Source organism: Sturnira hondurensis, unplaced genomic scaffold (assembly GCF_014824575.4).
Source record: "Sturnira hondurensis isolate 20B ecotype Veracruz unplaced genomic scaffold, ASM1482457v3 Scaffold0021143, whole genome shotgun sequence".
NCBI classification, from domain to species: Eukaryota; Metazoa; Chordata; class Mammalia; order Chiroptera; family Phyllostomidae; genus Sturnira; species Sturnira hondurensis.
Window position 1 is genome coordinate 27622481 of NW_028093774.1, and position 19796 is coordinate 27642276.

Sequence of the window (19796 nt, forward strand, 5' to 3'; positions counted from 1 at the left end):
AAAATCCATTCATGGTTCACTACCAGTCTTGATCGAATAAGATTTACTTAGACACAAAACAGGTTCATTTTAAGTGTAAATTTGAATAAATCAAATAAAAGAATCTTCCATTTTCATTTACTTTTGTTCATTTATAATCAGAAAGTTTCAGCATTTAAAGTTCATAGTATGTAATGTTTCTCTTAAGTCAGATTCTAAAATAAACATTAGCTTTTCCCACTTATATTTAAGATTAATATTAATATTTTATTAGTTTATAACAGTGATTTTTCAACCAGTATGCTGGAAGAATTTTTAAACCATGCACTACCTGACTATTTAGTCAGAGACACTGACTTCTTCCTTAGGCTGTCAAATAAAAAAAATGACAACCACCAACACAAGAGCCATCTGATATGAATGAATCAAAAGTATACCTGTTTCTTTTGTCAGATCAACAGAAAATGTATTTTAAGCCCTGCAAAGCTGATCCTCCATGGAGGGCAGAGGTTGGTGGTCAGTGGTGACAGCCAGTCTTTGTAGCTGAATGGCTTGGGTAAATCCCTCCCATTGACCTGCAAACAGCAACCAAGGCTCAACTGTAAGACGAGCGTGTACACCGAGGATGCATCTCCAGGAGCCATCTGATATGAATGAATCAAAAGTATACCTGTTTCTTTTGTCAGATCAACAGAAAATGTATTTTAAGGTGTACCTGAGAACTTTTGTAATTAGTTTATTTGTGCCACAGAGATGAAAAATGTTTAAATTAGAAAAATCCAAGTTCTAAGATACAACAAATATATGGAACATTTCAGTAGTAGACTTTAACGTTTTATTCCAGGGTTTCAATGAAGAGTTATACCACAGAACCAAAACAAGAGGAAAAAAACAATATAGCAAAGGCAAGTTTGAACCACATCAGCACTAGACTTATATTGATATAATTTGTCAATTTTTAAAAAAACTGAAAATTCAGCCCTGGATGGTACAGCTCAGTGGATTGAGCATGGGCCTGCGAACCAAAGGATCGCAGTTAGATTCCCAGTCCGGGCACATGCCTGGGTTGCAGGCCAGTTCCCAGCAGGGGATTCACGAGAGGCAACCATACATTGATATTTCTCTCCCTCTCCCCTTCCCCTCTAAGGATAAATAAATAAAATCTTTTTTTAAAAAGCTTAAAATTCAAAACAGATTTTCTTTCACGTATCACTTTTTGACCAAAAAAACTATCACAAAAGATATTTTTAAAAAGCAGTAACTGAGGTATTATGTTTTGGCAAATAAAATCTCTTAAAATAAAAACGTAAATGAAATTAACACCATAGCTCTGTAAATAAAATCTTCATAAGCCCTGACTGGTATGGATAACGGGGTTGGGCACTGTCCTGCAAACTTAAAGGTCACCAGTTTGATTTCCAGTCATAGAACAAGCCTGGGTTGCAAGACCAGGTATCCAGTTGGGAGCATGTGAGGCAATCACAATCAATGTTTCCCTCATACATAGATGTTGTTCTCCCTACCCCTCTCTCTAAAAATAAATAAATAAAATCTTTTCTAAAGATATTTTCAAAGAAAACTTAATTTAATGCTATAGCTCTGCTTTCTATAAAGAGTATAAATAACTCTTATATTGAAATACATGGTATAATCCCATAGGCCCTATTTTCTCTTCTTCCATTACAAAGAAAATGTACAGTATCATATAAAGTTTATATGGGTTATAGCTCGCCTCCTCACACAACCACATCAAAATTATAACTAAAATATAAAACTACCATCACTCACAACTGTCAGAAATTGAGTTGAACGGAAGTCTGACAACTACGGAATTAAAAGAACAACATCCACCTACAATGGTAGGAGGGGCAGAAACAAGGAAGAGGCTGGTTCCAAATGTGGCAGATTCTGGCCCATACAGTCCACCTGTTGTGACTGAAGATGAGAACAAATGCACAGGCTATAGCAATCCTCTGGAGAAAGAGGGACAGCACAGCCACTATCTCAAGGTGAGAGCACCTCTGAGTGCCTCGACCTCTCTCTCAAGAAAAGAGCGCACTGACCCTTGACTGGACAGGCTTTTATTGTTTTTTGCAGGGCTTGTGCACCCAGTGGACAGCTATAACCACATGAGAGCATCACCACCCAGCCTTGAAAAGCTGATCCTCCATGGAGGGCAGAGGTTGGTGGTCAGTGGTGACAGCCAGTCTTTGTAGCTGACTGGCCTGGGTAAATCCCTCCCATTGACCTGCAAACAGCAACCAAGGCTCAACTGTAAGAGGAGGGTGTACACCGAGGATGCACCTCGAGCACCTATCTTGGGTGACAGGGAAGGCTGTACCACTGGACCATACAAAACACCTACTACATTAGGCCACGCTGCCAAGACAGGGAGTCATAGCAGCTCTACCTAATACATAGAAACAAACACAGGGAAAGTGCCAAAATGTGGAGACAAGGAAACATGACCCAGATGAAAGAACAGATCAACACTCCAGAAAAAGAACTAAACAAAAGGAAGATAAGCAATCTATCAGATGCAGAGTTCAGAACATTGGTTATAAGGATACTCAAGGAACTTACTTAGTGAGGACCTCAACAGCATAAAAAAGATCCAGTCAGACACAAAGGATACACTATTTGAAATAAAGAACAATTTACAGGGAAACAACTGTAGAGTGAATGAAGCTGAGAATCAAATCAATTACCTGATACATAAGGAAGCAATAAAACAACCAATCAGAACAATAAGAAAAAGAAGAATCCACAAAAAAAAACAAGGATAGTGTAAGCAGCCTCTGGGAGAACTTCCAGCATTCCAACATTCACATCATAGGGGTGCCAGAAGGAGAAGAGAAAGAGCAAGAGACTGGAAATCTATCTGAAAACAACAATGAAGGAAAGCTTTCCTAATTTGGCGAAGGAAATAGACAAGCAACTCCAGGAAGCACAGAAAGTCCCAAACAAGATGGATGCAAAGAGGCCCACTCCAAGACACATCAAAATTAAAAAGCCAAAGGTTAAAGATAAAAAGAGAATCTTAAAAGCAGCAAGAGAAAAGCAGTTATTTACCCTACAGGGGAGTTTCCATGAGACTGTCAGGTGATTTCTGAAAAGAAATTTTGCAGGCTAGAAGAGACTGGCAAGAAATATTCAAAGTCATGAAAACCAGGGACCTGTAGCAAACATTGTTCCACCCAGCAAATCTATCATTCACAATTGAAGGGCAGATAAAGAGCTTCCCAGGAAAGAAAAAACTAAAGGAGTTCATCCCCATCAAACTATTATTCTAAGAAATGTTAAAGGGACTTATTTTAAAAAATCAAAACTATGAACAATAAAATGGCAATAAATACATATCTATCAACCACTGAATCTGAATCTAAAAAACAAACTAAGAAAACAAGAAGAACAGAGACAGAATCATGGATACTTAGAGGGTTGTGATGGTTGCCAGATGGTAGGGGATATGAGGGAATGGATGAAGAGGTGAGGGGATTAAGAAGTACAAACAGGTAGTTGCAGAAGAACCATGGGGATATAAAGTACAGTATAGGAAATGGAGTAGCCAAAGAACTAATACACATGACCCATGGACACAAACAATGGTGTGGGGATGTATGAGGGAGTGGAGGGTGCTGGATGGAATGGGTCAACGGGGGAGAGAGGGGAAAACTGTAACAGCATAATAAAATACTTTTTAAAAATAAATAAACTTTATATGGGTTATACATGATCTGTCCATAAAAAAATCCAGTCATTGCTATAATAATAGTGTATGTGACATTACTATAATCTGGTAGCCAAGAGTGGACTGGAATATACATGTGGGAACAATGACAACTTCACTATACTAGTCAGTCAGGGCAGTGATGCTGTTAAGTGAGCATGTGTACTGTGTAGCCGTTGCATTCAAAACAACTGAGTGAATGGAGAAATGAACCTGCATCTATTACCTATTTGGATAATTCAGAAGGTCGCACAGCTATATGGGAGACTGGTGATCAGCAGCTTCATCATGACAACACACCTACTCATGTATCATGTCTCATGGAGAATTTTTTGGCAAAACATCAAACCACCCAGTGATTCAGCCCCCAAACAGATCAGACTTGGAACCCTGTGACTTCTGGCTTTTCCCAAAATTAAAATTACCTTTGAAAAGGAAGAGATTTCAGACCATCAATAAGATTCAGGAAAATACAACAGGGCAGTTGATGGCAACTGGGAAAATTATACTTTGAAGGGGACTGAGACATCATTGTCTTATGTACAATGTTTCTTGTACATAGAACATCTTCATATTACATGGTGGATACCTTCTGGAAAGACCTCCTACGTTTAGAATATTGTACAGATTGATATAAAGTTCTTTAATAATGAAAGAAAAAAACTATGTCAGGGGAGTGATACGGTTCATTTCATTGGTTGGATTCCTAATTATGCCAAAAAGGAAACTGTGGGATGATGGAGGGTGATTGAAAGGGAGATGTAGGTAAGAGAGTAGACTGTAAAGAGAAAGATTAAAGTGAAAATAATCCATTAAAAATATTTTTAAATGCATAAATATCTTCATATAACTTTCGTCTGTTGTGAATTTTTAAAGTTTGTTTTTAAGTCAACTGTAAATATCTTTTACTTTTAAACATGTTTAATTATATCATATTGAACTACAATTTAATGCCAATTCAAATTGCAACAAAAGAAACTATACATTTTATTGTAAAAAAATATAAGCCAGAGAGGCATAGAACAGAGAACCAAAGGATATCTTGTATTTGTCCTCGAAATGCTACACCTACTACATGACTACTGACTACAGGAGACTAAAAGAAGATATCTCAGCTGAAAATTACTAAAGAGCCATTACTGATGCAGGATATAAAAGTACTACAATAGTAACACTTTTAGTTTCAGAGCTGTGTAGAATCTTAGTTTTATTTAATTTTTAAGAAATTTATTTACATGTATATATCTACTCTTATGACTGTAAATGGAGATTCTTTGCCCTGACTGGTGTGGCTCAGTGGGTTGGGTGTCCTCCTGCAAACCAAAAGGTCTCCAGTTCAATTCCAGTCAGGGCACATGCTTGGGATGTAGGCCAGCCAGGTCCCAGGTTGGGGGCATGCAAGAGGCAAGCAATTGATGTTTCTTTTGCACATTGATGTTTCTCTTCCTCTCTTTCTCCTTTCCTTCTCCTCTCTCTAAAAATAAATAAATAAAATCTTTTTAAAATTTTTTTAAATAAATTTTTTTAATTGTAAATGGTCTTTCACTTTCATAAATGTGCTATAATATAAAATGGGTGTCCTTACACTTAATTAAACCAAGAGATTCACTAATAGCAGTTTTTAGTAAATCAAAAATAACAATTAAAAGGCCACAGTAACTAAAACACAATGGTGCTGGCACAGAAACAGAGATATAGATCAATGGAACAGAACGGAGAGTCCAGAAATAAACCTATGTCTTTACATTCAATACTTGACAAAAGAGTCAGAAACATACAATGGGGTAAAGATAGTCTACTCAATAAACAGTGCCAGGAAAACTGCAAATAGGTATTGAGATCCATGCAAAAAAATGAAACCAGATCACCTTTTTACACCATACACAAAAATAAACCCAAAATAGATTAAATACTTAAATCTTGTACTCAAAACCATAAAAATCCTTGAAGAAAACATAGGCAGTAAAATCTCAAACACTTCCCATAGCAATATTTTTTCTGCTACATCTCCTCAGGCAAGGGAAACAAAATAAATAAATAAATAAACAAACAAACAAACAAACGAGACTACATTAAACTAAAAAGCTTTTGTACAATAAAATGGAAAGACAACCCACTGAGTGGAAGAACATATTCGTCAATGATGTATCTGATAAAGGACTAATATCCAAAATGTATAAAGAATTTAGAAAATTCAACACCAAAAAAACCAACCATTCGATCAAAAAAGGGACAAAGGACCTAAACAGACACTTCTCCAAAAAAGACATACAGATAGACAGCCAAAAGGCATATGAAACGATGCTCAACATCACTAATCATGACAAAAACACAAATTAAAACCACAATGATATATCCCTCACACCTGTCAGAATGGCTATCATCAATAAATCAGAAAACAATAAGTATTGACAAGGACATAGAGAAAGGGGAAACTTCATGTATTATTAGTGGGAATAAAGACTGATGCAGCCACTGTGGAAAGCAGTATGGAGTTACCTAAAAGAATTAAAACTCTAACTGCTTTAAGACCCAGTGATTTCACTCTGGAAATAAATTCAAATAAACCCAAAACACCCATTTGAAAGAATACGTGCACCCCTACATTCACTGCAGCATTATTTACAACAGCCAAGATTTGGAAGCTGCCCAAATGCCCATCAGTGGATAAGTGGATAAAAAAAAAGCAGTGGTACATTTACACAATACTACTCTGCCATAAAGAGGGCGGAAATTTTACCCTTTGCAATAACATGGATGGACCTGGAGAGTATTATGTTAAGTGAAATAAGCCAGTCAGAGAAACACAAGCACCACAAGATTTCACTTATATGTGGAATCTAATGAACAGTATAAACTAACAAACAAAATAGAAACAGACTCATAGATACAGAGAACAGACTAACAGGTGTCACAGGAGGTGGGTGAAAAAAGCGAAGGATTTAACAAAAAAACAAAAACAAACAAAAAACCCTCATAGACAGACAACAGTATGGTGATTACCAGAGGGAAAGGGGAGATGAGGGTAAAGGGAGATAAGTGGTGATAGAAGGAGATTTGACTTGAGGTGGTGAACACAAAATACAATATATAGTTAACATTTTGTAGAACTGTACCCCTGAAACCTATAATTTTACTAACCAATGTCATCCCATTAAATTCTATTAAAAATAACAATTAAAAACAGGAATGGTTCATTCCTGGGTGTCAGCATTAAAAAAAGGTAAAAAGTATATAAAATTATTCTGGCATGTCTTATAAAACTGTTTAATTTTTAGCATTAACCCCTTAATTATGGTAAATACATCACTATTCTCACAGATACTGTCATTCCTTTCAAAGAATATATTTTTTATTTTAGGATTGAGATTCTACTTACATGATAAATAAAGAACATACAACCCAACTGCTATTTTCAGAAACTAAATATTCTAATGATTTTAATAAACATATTTTCAGTTTCTAGCCTTGACTTTGAAGAATGTGAACAGTAAGAAATAAATTCACATATCTTACTGATTACAGTTTAGACATCTAAATAAAGTGCCAGAGACCAAAAGTAAATAAACAAACAACTGCTTCATTTCAAAGGCACAAGTTCAATTTAGTAGGTCAGCTGGACTCACTGCACTATATTGCAGGAGACAGGTTAGGAAGTGACCTTGGGATCCTTGCTCTACCGATGTTCCAAGGGCCCATTTCTTTATTGAAAGTATCTCTACTTTTAATAAATACCTATATTACTACACAACTTATATCTTTGCTGATATGACTCTACTTGAAGCTTTTTTGACATTTAAGACTATAGATATTAAAATTAAAAATTTAACATGCAACATGCACAAATGGTCGAGATATACTCCTTCCCTTCTGATACTCTGCAAAAGAAGTTTAAGTAACTATTATAACACACTCTAAGTTTAGATACATATTTTCAGAGATTTCGAATGAGAAATTCAATATATCTTAAGTACTTTTCATTATTTCAGATCATGAAAAGATATTTTAATTTATGTGTAATATACAATATTTCAACTCCACAAGCACTATGAACAGATACATGCCTATATCAATTCCTTCACTCTTTTCATCAAAAATGTTTCTTCTGGTCATAAAACTCTGATGTGGCGTGTTTTAAAAGTTCAAACATATTAAGCTATGCTTTGCTTTGGCACTAGCTCCCCCTCCAGACCAACCTGCTAATAATACAACTGCACTTAAAAAAATAAACAAGGAACACAAGTCTTTCCAAGCCATCAGAAAATTTCAAAATTCACCACTTTTAAAGACATTCCAATTCTTTGATATAACTATATAAAATTTGTAACCAAACCTTGCAGAATATAATCAGAATTACTTTTTTTTTCAATTCCATACATCTCAAACAGAATTAGCTTGTAGAAACACAACTCCAAATGTCACTAAAATTTAAGAATATCCTAAAATAAATATAGTGATACACTTTATGGAAATTATTTTAAGCCACTATCCTAATAAACCACAATATACTCAGCTCACTACTCAATCAAAAATATATTTTTACATGTTTCTGCAGTCTATGCAAGTTTCATTCCAGTTGTTCAGGTTCTTCAATTCAAGTAGAATTCTCAAGTTATAATGCAGCAAAAGGAAAATCCATGCATCCAAACTACCCTCTATTTTCCTTCTAAATTGCCCATTTCTAACTCCCTACATTCTTACATACTCAACTACAAAATCACAATTTCAAATGTTTAAGTTCCCACCTTACTTTTACTATTGTATTTAAAAATCAAGTAATCGAGACTTTTTATATGCATTTTATAGTATATTTCACAAGGCTAGGAACATACAAGGCCTTATTATTTTGGCATTAACATTTTAAGTTGTTTGTTTTTTATTTTAAAGAAGAGAGAATACAAGTTACTCCAGTATTTCAGTGTAGCTTTGTTATATTTAAATAATCTCTCCAAAAATTATTTCTATATGATGTACCCTTTAAAAGAGCCATGCATAAAAACATATAATTTAATCGACAAAATAAATATGCACTTAACCCCAGGAATAACAAGGGGAGAAAAACTAGTATAATGAAATCTTGCCTACAGTTTCTAAAGAGAGCTAAGCAAAAGTTCAGTCGGTTAAGTCGGTTATGTGTGACGAGTCTTATACTAAACTGATAAAAAGCACTTTTGCTGAAATTTGTTCTGTTACCTGAAAGTTTGGGATTATCTACTAGAGATTGTGGCTTTCTAGGTCCACCTTCTTAACTTGAGTCAACTGTAAATTAATTCAAACACAGCAAGTCAAACGACACCTCTCCCTACCTTTATCCAAGACCTCAATCAAAAAGTTAATATAGAGATGGAGAGCTGCTATTGCCACCACCAACATGAAGACTGTACCAGTCCCATTCTTAGAGCTGAATGCCCCAACCTGAAGCTGAAGAAGCCACCCTGGGTGGGTGTTTGCTGTGGTGGTGGTCTTACTCATTCATCACCAGAGGAATAATTTATTATGTTATTGTTGAACCTCCAAGTGTTGGCTCTATGACTGATGAACGTGGGCATCAGAGACCAATAGCTTTCTCGGCCTTCAGAGTGAAATGGGCAATATATTATGGAAGGACTCACAAGCAGCTCCCTGGTTTAGGTTTCATAATCTTAGACCGATCCAATGCACCAAACATTCCAAAACTCAATGGGTTTCTTCTATTCATTGGATTCATCTCTGTCCTATTCATCTCTGTCCCCCCCATCTCTGTGGGGGGCTTTTTTATTTTTTTGTTTTTTACTGGCTAGAGTATTCATGAGAATGAAACTGCCTGGCTATCTGATGAGTTGGAGTGCCTTTTGACAAGAAATCTGTGGATACTGGATTTCTTCCTGTTAATGAACTTTCAAAGGCTGTACCAATTCTCTGATATGAAATATGGAAAAGGATGAAAAACATGTAGAAAACATGGGAAGCATACTGAAGCTCGGGCTAGAATACGGTACCAAAGAGACAAGCTTATGAGTATTGTCTCCTGCTGACCTACACTGACATACCAATGATGTTAAGTGGCATTTCCTTCTCAGTTTTTAATTTCTTAAAAAACATATACTATATTTCTACAACTATTAAATAAATAAGCAAGCTAAAATATGGCAAAACGCGAAAGCTCCCAAGGGATGAACCCTAACCACGACATTGTCATTGAACTTAAGAAATACACTGCGTCTCTGCCGTTCCGTGTAGCTTAAGATTGCAGTCCCCACGGTGAGAGAACAGGTGCTGCGACCCACAACCCACTCACTCTTGCAGGACAAATCTTCTTTAACTAATAAAGATGGAATCATTTAACCTTCCCAAGTAAGTTTAGATACTCGAAAGCCGCCAGCTCATCATTTCCAAATCCAATGGGGGGATGTGGGAGCACTCGTGCCGTTAAGTGCCCAAGCATAGGCTCCTCGCTGGGAGTGGGTCCCTGTACGGGTCCACTCCCTGATTTCCAGCCCAAGAACCCCTCTGGGAAAGCCCACAACGCAAAGGCATCCTCCTCTCCGCAGTCTGTGACTGCTGGGACAGAGCTGCTGGGGAGAGGACAGGTAGGTGTGGAGGAGAGAAGAGGACACCTCCTACCCCGCCCCCATCCCTCTCTTCTCTGCTTCGGCCCCTGCCCTATGCAACCATGGGAGACACAGAGGGCAGCGGACGCGCCGCTCCTCGTCCCGGCCCGGGCGGCGGTCGCCCCCCACCCCCTGCCCGCGCCCTCCCGACCGCGCAAAGGCACCCGCCAGATCGTCCCGAGGGCTCCCTCCCCACTTTTCCCGGAGCCGCTGGATAAGCAGCAGCAGTTGCAGCAACAGGCCCGGGGATCGCCGGGGGAAAAGAGCAGCGACAGTCTCTAGTCACATCCCGGGAACCTCAGCGGGTCCCGCGCTTGCTCATCCCCAGACCCCGAGGCGCGCAGGGCCCGGCCCCCAAACGCCCCCTTACCCGAGGCGGAGCAGAGGCGGTCTCCGCTGTTTCCCAGTTGCCGCCGCTACAGCCCTCAGCCGCAGCTGCCCTGCGTGTGGGAGTGGGAGGGGTGGCTGGGTGGAGGATGCTACTCTCGACTGAAGGGAGAGGAAGAAACGGAAACAGGAACCACCGCCGCCGCTGCTTAACGGAGCCTTCGGCGCCAGTGACTGAGGGAGAGCGCGAGGCGGCGCGAGCCGGGCAGTCGCTGACAGCGCGAGACCGAGCGCGAGCCGGGTCCCAGGCGCGCGACCCGGAGCAGCGCCAGCCCCATTCCGTGAGGAAAGGAAGGGGACGGCTTGACTGGGGACTCCGAGGGAGCGACGAGGGGCGGGGGCCTGGGGCAGAGGGAACCGGGCCACTCGGGTCGGCCGGAGATAACGCGCGCACGCGCCGGAGCGCTTTGACAACGAGAGCAGGCGGGGAAACCCGGGTTAGCGCAAGCGTGCGCGCGCGAATGGGGGCGCGCGCCCCTCGGCGTTCCAGGCTTCTGGGAGAGGGCGCGCATGCGCGGGCCGCGGCCACCTACGGCGACCCTGGCTTGTGCCTGGGGCTCTCCCCGCCCTTTTCTCGCTCCCCCAACTGATAGAGTAGCTGCAGCATCCGCGTCCAAGCGGAGCCGCGGACCACAGCCGGACCTGGAGACTTTCAGCAGTGCAGGGTCTGCACACGTGGGCGACGGTTCGAGCGTGAGCGTAGGCCGCCCTCTACTGCTTGAAGGCCGGAGGCTGAGGGGGCCGCGAGTCTAGCTGGCTCCCCATTCCTGGGAGCGCCACCTCCAGGGAATGCCGTATCTCGACCACCAGGACGGACAGACTCCTGCTAGTTCAGCCGTGGCCCAAATGAACGCGGGAACTGGAAATTGGAAGCAGGATCTCTGCCACTTGTTAGGGGTGATTGCCGCTTCCCGGCTGCAGCTTGCAACGCGAACAAATTATAGCATCGCACCCACATGGGACCAGCTAAGTCCTGCTCTAGCCTGAGAGAGCTGTGTTTCCACATTCGCCCGGACAGAAAGATCCCCCATGAGGGCCTGAGTTCGATGCCTGACCTCTCCCCCACCCGCTGCTAAGACAGCCCCTCGGCTGCAGCAGCCCCTCTGAAGCGGAAGTTTATTCAGTACGGAAAAGAGAACTTGGGACGGAGGGGTGTGGAGGCTTTTCCTTAGTATGCTTCCTACCCGCTCAGACTCGGGACACTTGTGGCACCCGCGATGCAGAGCAGTGGGCCGAAGAGCTAGTTCACCAGCCGAGAAGCCCAGGCGAGACCGAGTACCCGAGCGCGCTATCCGGGCACACAAAGTAGTCGCGGGCCGAGTGGGGAGCCACACTGGCCAATCAGACGCGAGCTGCGTGAGTGGAGTACGAGCCGACCAATCAGAGGGTGGGAAAATGAGCTTCCCTTACCGAACTCTTCCCGGTGCCTCCAGACCTACATCCCAAGCCTGGGAAGCAGTACTGCGGGGGAGAGAAATGGTGCCCCAAAGACAGAAGAATTATTTTCATAGACTTGGATATTTTTAAGTAAATGCCTTGGGTATTTATCCTTGAACAAAAAGCGGTGGCCTTTTAGATGCTGAGTGTGAAAAGGATCATAGAAAAAAGGTTTCAGAGGCAGTGGCCTGACAAGACTCATCTGCCTAGTAACGTACATAAATTTACAGTATTTACTGAAACATTTTTAAAGGCCAGGAGCTGTATTACAGAGACAAATTAGATACTGCTGATTCAAAAGAAAAAAATTCCCTATCCCTCAAGAAGCTCAGCTTCTGAGAGAGGTTTGTGAGACCTGTGACTCCGGTATTTATAGCAGCCCTTTTAAGTTCTCCACGAGATAGTTTAGTTGTATTTCTTACTATTACCCTGTAAGCAGAGAAAATTAAGAGAAAAGTGGAGTGACTTATCTAAGGTCAAAAATACACTGGCAGAGCCAGAATTATGTTCCAGCTTGGCTTAATCGTCATTCGACAATCACGGTTGCCATCCTCCACTGCACTGTTTATCAAGAGAACAGAATTCTGCTGTAAGGTCTGCAGCCTTTGGTTGTTGGAAACAAACAGAAATTTTAGGCTTATGCCATAGTAAAATGGATTAAAGGCCAAAGTCTTATCCGTCATACTCTGCATAATTTTTAGAAATCAGAAGTGAGGTAGATACTCGCTTTTTAGTTTAAACAGCATTTTTAAAAGTATTTTAGCAAACATGTTTAAAGCTTACCTTGTAGAATACCTCACGATCTCCAAGTTGAAAGCTCTACATTTACCTCAAAACAACAGTTTATCTGGTCTTTATTTTTCTTTTCCAGAATCCTAGGGATTAAAATAGTTATCTTCTCTATCTCCTGCCCAAAATAAAAAAAAATAAAAATCTAACCAAGGAATGTTTATCCAAGATTTAGTACATTTTTATAGCACAGTATAATATGTATTAAAATACCAAATAAACAGTGTCCCTAGCAGAAACTAATTCTTCAGTAATTCCAGTTGTATTCTGCTGTGTCAATGTGCTTCTCAGCCTGTGACAGAACACTGTTACCAAAGCCCTTTCCAGGACATGCCTAGGATTTAGCTGCCACGTCAGAACTAGAAGTATCACATAGCTGACTTTTGAGAACAAATCTGTACACGTTAAGTTCAGGCCAATAATGTATTTACAGAAAATTCACAACAATTCCAGCATTTAAAAAAAACAATCCTTTTACCCTCTCTAGAGAGGAATATTACTAAAACTTTGCTTTTCTCTTGATAGGTTACAATAAATTTCTGAAATTATGACCAAAAGGTTCTACACCTCACTGGCCACCAGAACACACCTCTGTCAGAGGGTGTTTTCTGCACAGGTTCCAGCCTCCCTCTCTGATGCTGGGCCCTCTCACTTTCTATTCTCACCCCAGCTTCCTGCCTGTGCCTCACCTCACTCCTAGTTTCAGATATTTGCTTAAGAAAGTAGAAGTGTTCCACGGACTTCCTCCACCCCTCCCTCACCAGCTAAGCTTTAGGCCTATCTTTGCTTATGCAAAAACTTAAAGTTCTGCTCAGCAAAAAATTGTACAGAACATTCTTTATGTCATCATACTGAGAACTAAGAGAAACTTCTAAGTACAGTAAAACCTTGGTTCTTGAACATCTTGGTTCTCAAACAATTTGTTTCTCAACCAAGTAGTTCACAGAAAAAATGTTTTGGTTGTCTAACAGAACTTAAGGTCTCTCTTTTCTACCCAACAACCCTGTAATGCTAATACCTGTATGATCAGTCATGCATCTTTCAGGGGACAAAGGAGATTTGGTATTTGAACAAAACGCTTCTGAAACAGTTTTCCAGAACAAATTAAGTTTGACAGCTGAGGTTCCACTGTACATCATATTCTTTTACACAGCTTGGGCCAAATGCTTACTCATCAACCAGAGCTGTGGGGTTCTTTGAGGTGGGACAAGAAGGAGTCAACCGTTAAACAATGGAAAATACCAAATTAAAGGTTAAGTGAGTACCCAAGTAGTAATTTTATTGAGACATTAGCTAGATCAAAGTTAATGAACTTGAATACTATCACATTTCCAAAGTTGTGAACATTCTTATAGGAACTAGTTTGAAATTTACTACCATTTTATTAATAACTATAATAAAGTAATTGCCAAGGTGTAATATTACTGAGTGTCAGCCCCATAATAAACTCTTTACCCCCATCATGTAATTCTCTAATCAACCCTTCATGGTAGACCCTGTTATTTCAGGAGGTGGAGATCTGTGGGGTCACAAGGAAGGGTTGAGGAGGCTCTTAGGAGGTTGAGCAGCAGCTACTCACCAAATAGGTTTAGAAAATTTCTTATCTCTACCAAGGTAGATCCACAGGATATCAGCCTTGGAAACACCGTTAATCATTTTTAATTGTTCTGTTTTCTAATTGTTGCTGTAGCTACATTTTGCTTAGAGGATTCCATTTTGTAGTAGATCACCCAAAAGACAACTCTGTTATTGCTACATACAAGAAGGTGTGACTTTGAAATAATCAGTTTACCCATTTGGGCCTTAGTTTTCTTATCTGCAAAATAAAGGGATTGGACTAGATAAATTTTAATTCATTGCCAATTCTGAACTAGAAATCTAACCAGCTTGACAATAACTATAAAAATGAAATTGTGAAAAAACAGCCTATATTTTCAAATTCAATGAATGTTTTAAGTTACTTTTGAGCCAACTCCTTAAATAGAAACTGTCTTTCTACACGCACTCATTAAAGAGCTAGAGCCAATCTTTTCAATCAGAAGAGTAAATGAAGTGCTTGATTCAGAGGCTAATCAAACTATCCAAACTACCCCTCCCTGTAAATAGCCTCCATGGCTGAAATTTCTTTCTTCTCTTTTGGGATAAGGTATCATATAGTTCACACTATTGGTTTCTTACTCAACATCCAGTCCTATATTTTCCTTATTAATAGAGCTGCTTGTTTTGTTTTTGTTTGTTTTTTAGGCAACCCTTGAACCTCCAGCTACAAAAGGGTAACTCAATTAGCCTGAGTCAATCAGTAAATGAATTCCCTGGTATGACAGAGAGTTGTAATGCTTACCCTGTCTTTCCAGGCATATGCAGATATTATATTTTCACATGTACATCTCTGCCACCACCCGCTCCCTTGTAGTTGGTTGGGCCATGTGACTAGTTATAGTCACTAGTCTATAGTGGGTTGTGCTTTGAAGTAATATGTGTGACTTCCAGGTAAAACATTTCATTGCAAATGTCTTTACATTTTTTACTCTGCCAGAGCCTGAAGACTAGTATTGTTGAAGTTTTGTCAGCCCAGGTCCTCAAGAAAGGACAGTGTAATACAGCCTGCTTTTCACCCTCATCAAGTCAGGACGGACAGTCTGAGTAAAAAATATCTTTGTTGTTGAAGCCACTAATATTTAGAGAGTTTTGTTTTTATTGCAGTATGACCTGGAATCTCAGTTATACTAGGTCCTACACTATTCTAATTAAAACTCCTAAAAACTGTTGTAGTCCTGGAGTAAACTGGCCCAAGCAAACTAAAGGGAAAGATTTTTAGTCCATACTTGGATGAGGATTCTCTTTCCTACTAGTTATGAACAAGTCAGCCTATAACTGAGATTGCCACTGGCAGCAACCTAACAACCACAAGAGGAACTGATCTTAGAATAAGGTCAACACACTCAGGATGGCAAACGAAGAGAAAAACCCTTAATGATATGATTGTGCTGATGGTTATATCACTCCTGAAAGCTAATCTTCTCTAAACTTCTAATCCTGCAAAATAATAATTCTATCTGTTGTTTCTCCATAACACATAAGCAGAAATATATCTTTATCTTTGTATATCTTTAATTTTATCAGAGGTCTTAACATAGATCTAGCTCAAAAAGCACTGAAAAATATTAGATGATTTAAAGTTTTAAAAATACAATAGCTCACACTCCTGCTTTGAGAAATAAAATATTACCTGCAGTAACAAAGGGCAAAAGCCATTTGATTCAACCCCATCTTTTTACAGATGAAGAAATTAAGACCCAGACAGTATAAGATTTATCAAGTTCATATAGCTTTGCTATAGCAGAACGGAGGGAAAAAATAAAAACTAATAATTGCTTCATCAAAAATGATGATAGTTTTCCACTCAAGATAGGGAAGTAATGAGACACTATATTACTCTGGTAGTTACAAACTTTGAACTTAAGACAAATATAGCTTACTTACTAGCTGTATGATCTTGGACAAGTTACTTGACCTCTCCAATCTCGTTTTTCCATCTATAAAGGAAGACAATAGTCTCTACCTTAGAGAGTTCTGAGGAATAAGTGACTAAACACATAAAAAACTCTTAGCCCTGACCCATGTGGCTTGGTTAGGGGTCACCAGTTTGATTTCCAGCCAGAGGTACATACCTAGGTTGCAGGTTCTGTCCTTGGTCAGGGGCTGGTACAAGAGACAACCAATTGATGTTTCTTTCTCATATCTGTTTCTCTCCCTTTCTCCCTTGCTTTTTCTCTCTCTAAAACTAAATGAAATCTTTTTACAATTTTTTTCAAAAACACTCTCCTTTATCATTTATATAATCCAGGCCACTGACCTACATTTTTCCATCATGTATAATTATAAGGATAGCCTACACAACTGTATAGCCAGCATTCACCATTCTTATGGAAACTTCTCCTCCCATTTCCACACTTTTATTATGTTATGGCAGCAAAGAAGCCATGTTACTACTGATTGTCCCTTGGCCACAGCTAATTGGTCAGGAGCTGGATGGACACCTCACCCAAGATGGGCCAGTGTAGACTTTTCTTGACCATTGACAAATCTTTGCCTTTCCTTCCCCTTAGGCTTGTTTCTTCCAAGAGTTTCCCCCATATCCTTCCAATATATTCTCCATTTTGCACAAGCTAATTCCAGATAGTTTTTTTGAGATGCAATTAATACAATGATATGCTATATTATTATAAAGTAAAAAATAAGAAGAGGGAAAATTCTTATTCATTTTTATTAACTGGAGCAATACCTCTAAGAATATGATTATCAAGTTTATAAAAATAAATCAAGAAACCTTTATCAAATACCTACTATATCTAAAGCACCTGTGACCGAGACTTGAAATTATCTCCCTGTATCTATTTGCTTATTCTTCCATGATAACCAAACCCTAATTTTTAGACTGTCCTATAACCACTCAGCTAAAATCCCATACTTTCCAATATCCTTGTATAGGTATAGCCACATGACAAAATTCTGGCTGTTGATATCTAAGTAGTAATATTGTGTAGTACTTATTCTTTATTAAGTCATAAAAAGGAAGAAGATATACTCTTCTTATCATTTCTCTCCATCCTGTTACCTGGATGTGATGTGATGACTGGAGCCCCTTCAGCCTTTTTAGATTGTTTATAGCTCTACAAAACCCCTAAGCTGAAGCGAGGCTTTGTGGATACCATTCTCATTACCTGATCTAAATCCAAAGTCAAAAATAACATGAAAAGTGAACCTCAGGAAGGAAAAGAAATAGGTGATTCACAAGGTTTCAGGAGCAAAGGCTGAATGTAATTTTAGTCTGTGGTACATGTTGTAACACAACAGTTGGTATTTAAAACAAAGAGCAGAGGTATTTAAAACAAAGAGCAGAGGTCGTAAAAACAACCCCTTATAAACTGTGTTGGCACAATTTACAAGCAGATTTGTAAACGCACACAGATAGGATCAAGTGGAGCTAACGTATTTATTTCAAGACTGATCATTTAGTTTAAAATACACTCCTAGTCTTAAGGGCTCTGGCTAAGAAGTCCATCCAACTTACTTGAGTTCTTTAAGGTTCAAGGAACAAAGTAACTCAGGTTACTTCAAGGGAAAGAGGACTTTGAACTGTTTTCAGTTCAAAACACATGGACTGAAACTTACCTAGGGCTGAACTGCCACCAGATACTGAGGCAACTGTAGACCTGCTCCTCCATATCTCCATCTCTGTTACATTCCTCCACCTCATTTTCTGCTCTTCTCTCAATACCAACAGACTTCCATTATTTATTCCACCTTTAGGTTTTTATTTGCTCATAATTTTTGTTTCCTTGTAATTTCATCTTTTCCATGGCATGACACAATCTTAACTGTCTAATTCTCAGTTTCTTTGGTTCCCATCCTCCAGAGAGGGAAATCTTATTGGGTCTTATTATCTGTCTATACTAAGTCATATCATAGGTCTTCTGGCCTTCAGTCAGGTATTAATTCTGGCCCAGACCACCTTGGCAAGGTGGTAGTGGCTGTACCTTTATCAGTGGCTATGGGTATAAGCACAAAAGACTCTTTAGTAGAGGTAGGAGGGGGCAGACACAAGAATTGATATCTCTGATATCTTGCTAGACTCCTTTCCCTTGCTTCCCCTTCAATTTTCTTTGTTTTTAAGATTTTATTTATTTACTTTTTAGAGAGAGGAGGGAGGAGAAAGAGGGAGAGAAACATCAGTATGTGAGAGATACATTGATTAGTTGCCTCTCGCATGCCCCCAACTGGTGAACCTGCGCTGCAAACCACGCATGTGCCCTGCCTGGGAATCCAACCTACAGCCTTTTGGTTTGTAGGCCTGTGCTCAATCCACTAAGCCACACCAGCCAGGGCTCCTCTTCAATTTTCTGTAATTCTCCTAATCCCTGTAATAATTACATAAAAGATCTTACCACTCTTCTGTTCTCAGTACTTAGCAATTCAGCTCAATCTCAGCCTTCATATTGGCCTTTGCAAATTCTTCAATGCACTGTTTATAGTGAATGTTGGTCCTGGTTTTATTTATGAACTCAGGTGGGCTGTGTGAAAGTTCCTCCCCACACTGAACATCTAGCTTCTCACCAATTCAATGACTCAGCCCCCCTTACATTGGTTTGGTCTCAAGGTGAAGTAGGGAAAAATCATGAATTACGTAAATACAATACTAACTGCTCCTTTTAAAATCAGCAAAAAAAGTGAAAGCCCTATGATAATGGGACAAAACTGTCTTCACATAAGTAAGACAAACATTTTAAAAGCTAACCTCTAGAAAAATATTATTAAAACTAATCCTATGATACATTGAAACAAAGAATTTATGAATGTCTAATATGTAAGTAGTGGAAACAGAAGTCATATAGCTCCGAATTAACAAAAGGGAGCCTGGGAAGTATAGAGGCGCACAGGGCTGTGTGCTGAGCTCTGCTGGCTCTGCTGCATGCAGTAGATGACCTCCACAAGCACCTGGCATGACTCCGGATGCAATCATTTAAACAAGAAGTAACTGGGAGAAGAAATGGATGGCAGGAGGCAAATGTCAAACTGTGAAGGATGTGCTAACTGATTAGGTAAAAAAGTGACTAAAGATAAATGAAATTTGGGGTTTGGGTAGCTAGTTATTTGATACCATTAATATAATTCATGGTTCAGTATAATTGCATTTGGAATCCAGGTCTTCTGATTCCCAAACCAATATTCTGTTCATTCTGTCAGTCTCAATGTTTCATTTAGAAAAAAACCAAAATCCTAACAAAGAATCATTGAATCAGATAGATTCACCACCATATCCCCAGGGTCTAGAATAGCGCCTGGTCTATGGCAGATGCTCAATGAAGTTATTGAATGAATGG

General features: G+C 39.5%; 1 protein-coding gene across 5 annotated transcripts in view; it reads right to left on the minus strand.

Annotated features, from left to right (window-relative positions):
* FUT8 (fucosyltransferase 8) overlaps nucleotides 1-19796 on the minus strand; it is a 231573-nt gene that overhangs the window by 198829 nt on the left and 12948 nt on the right. For 2 of the 5 annotated variants that reach the window (XM_037031170.1, XM_037031171.1), the window contains exon 1: nucleotides 10670-10750. The exons of 1 other annotated variant lie outside the window; for it this stretch is intronic. The gene's annotated coding sequence lies outside the window, so the exon portion shown is untranslated. Of the gene's footprint in view, nucleotides 1-10669; nucleotides 10751-12906; nucleotides 13081-19796 lie in introns of those variants that run through there. 2 more of the 5 variants (XM_037031172.1, XM_037031175.1) reach the window with 2 other exon arrangements.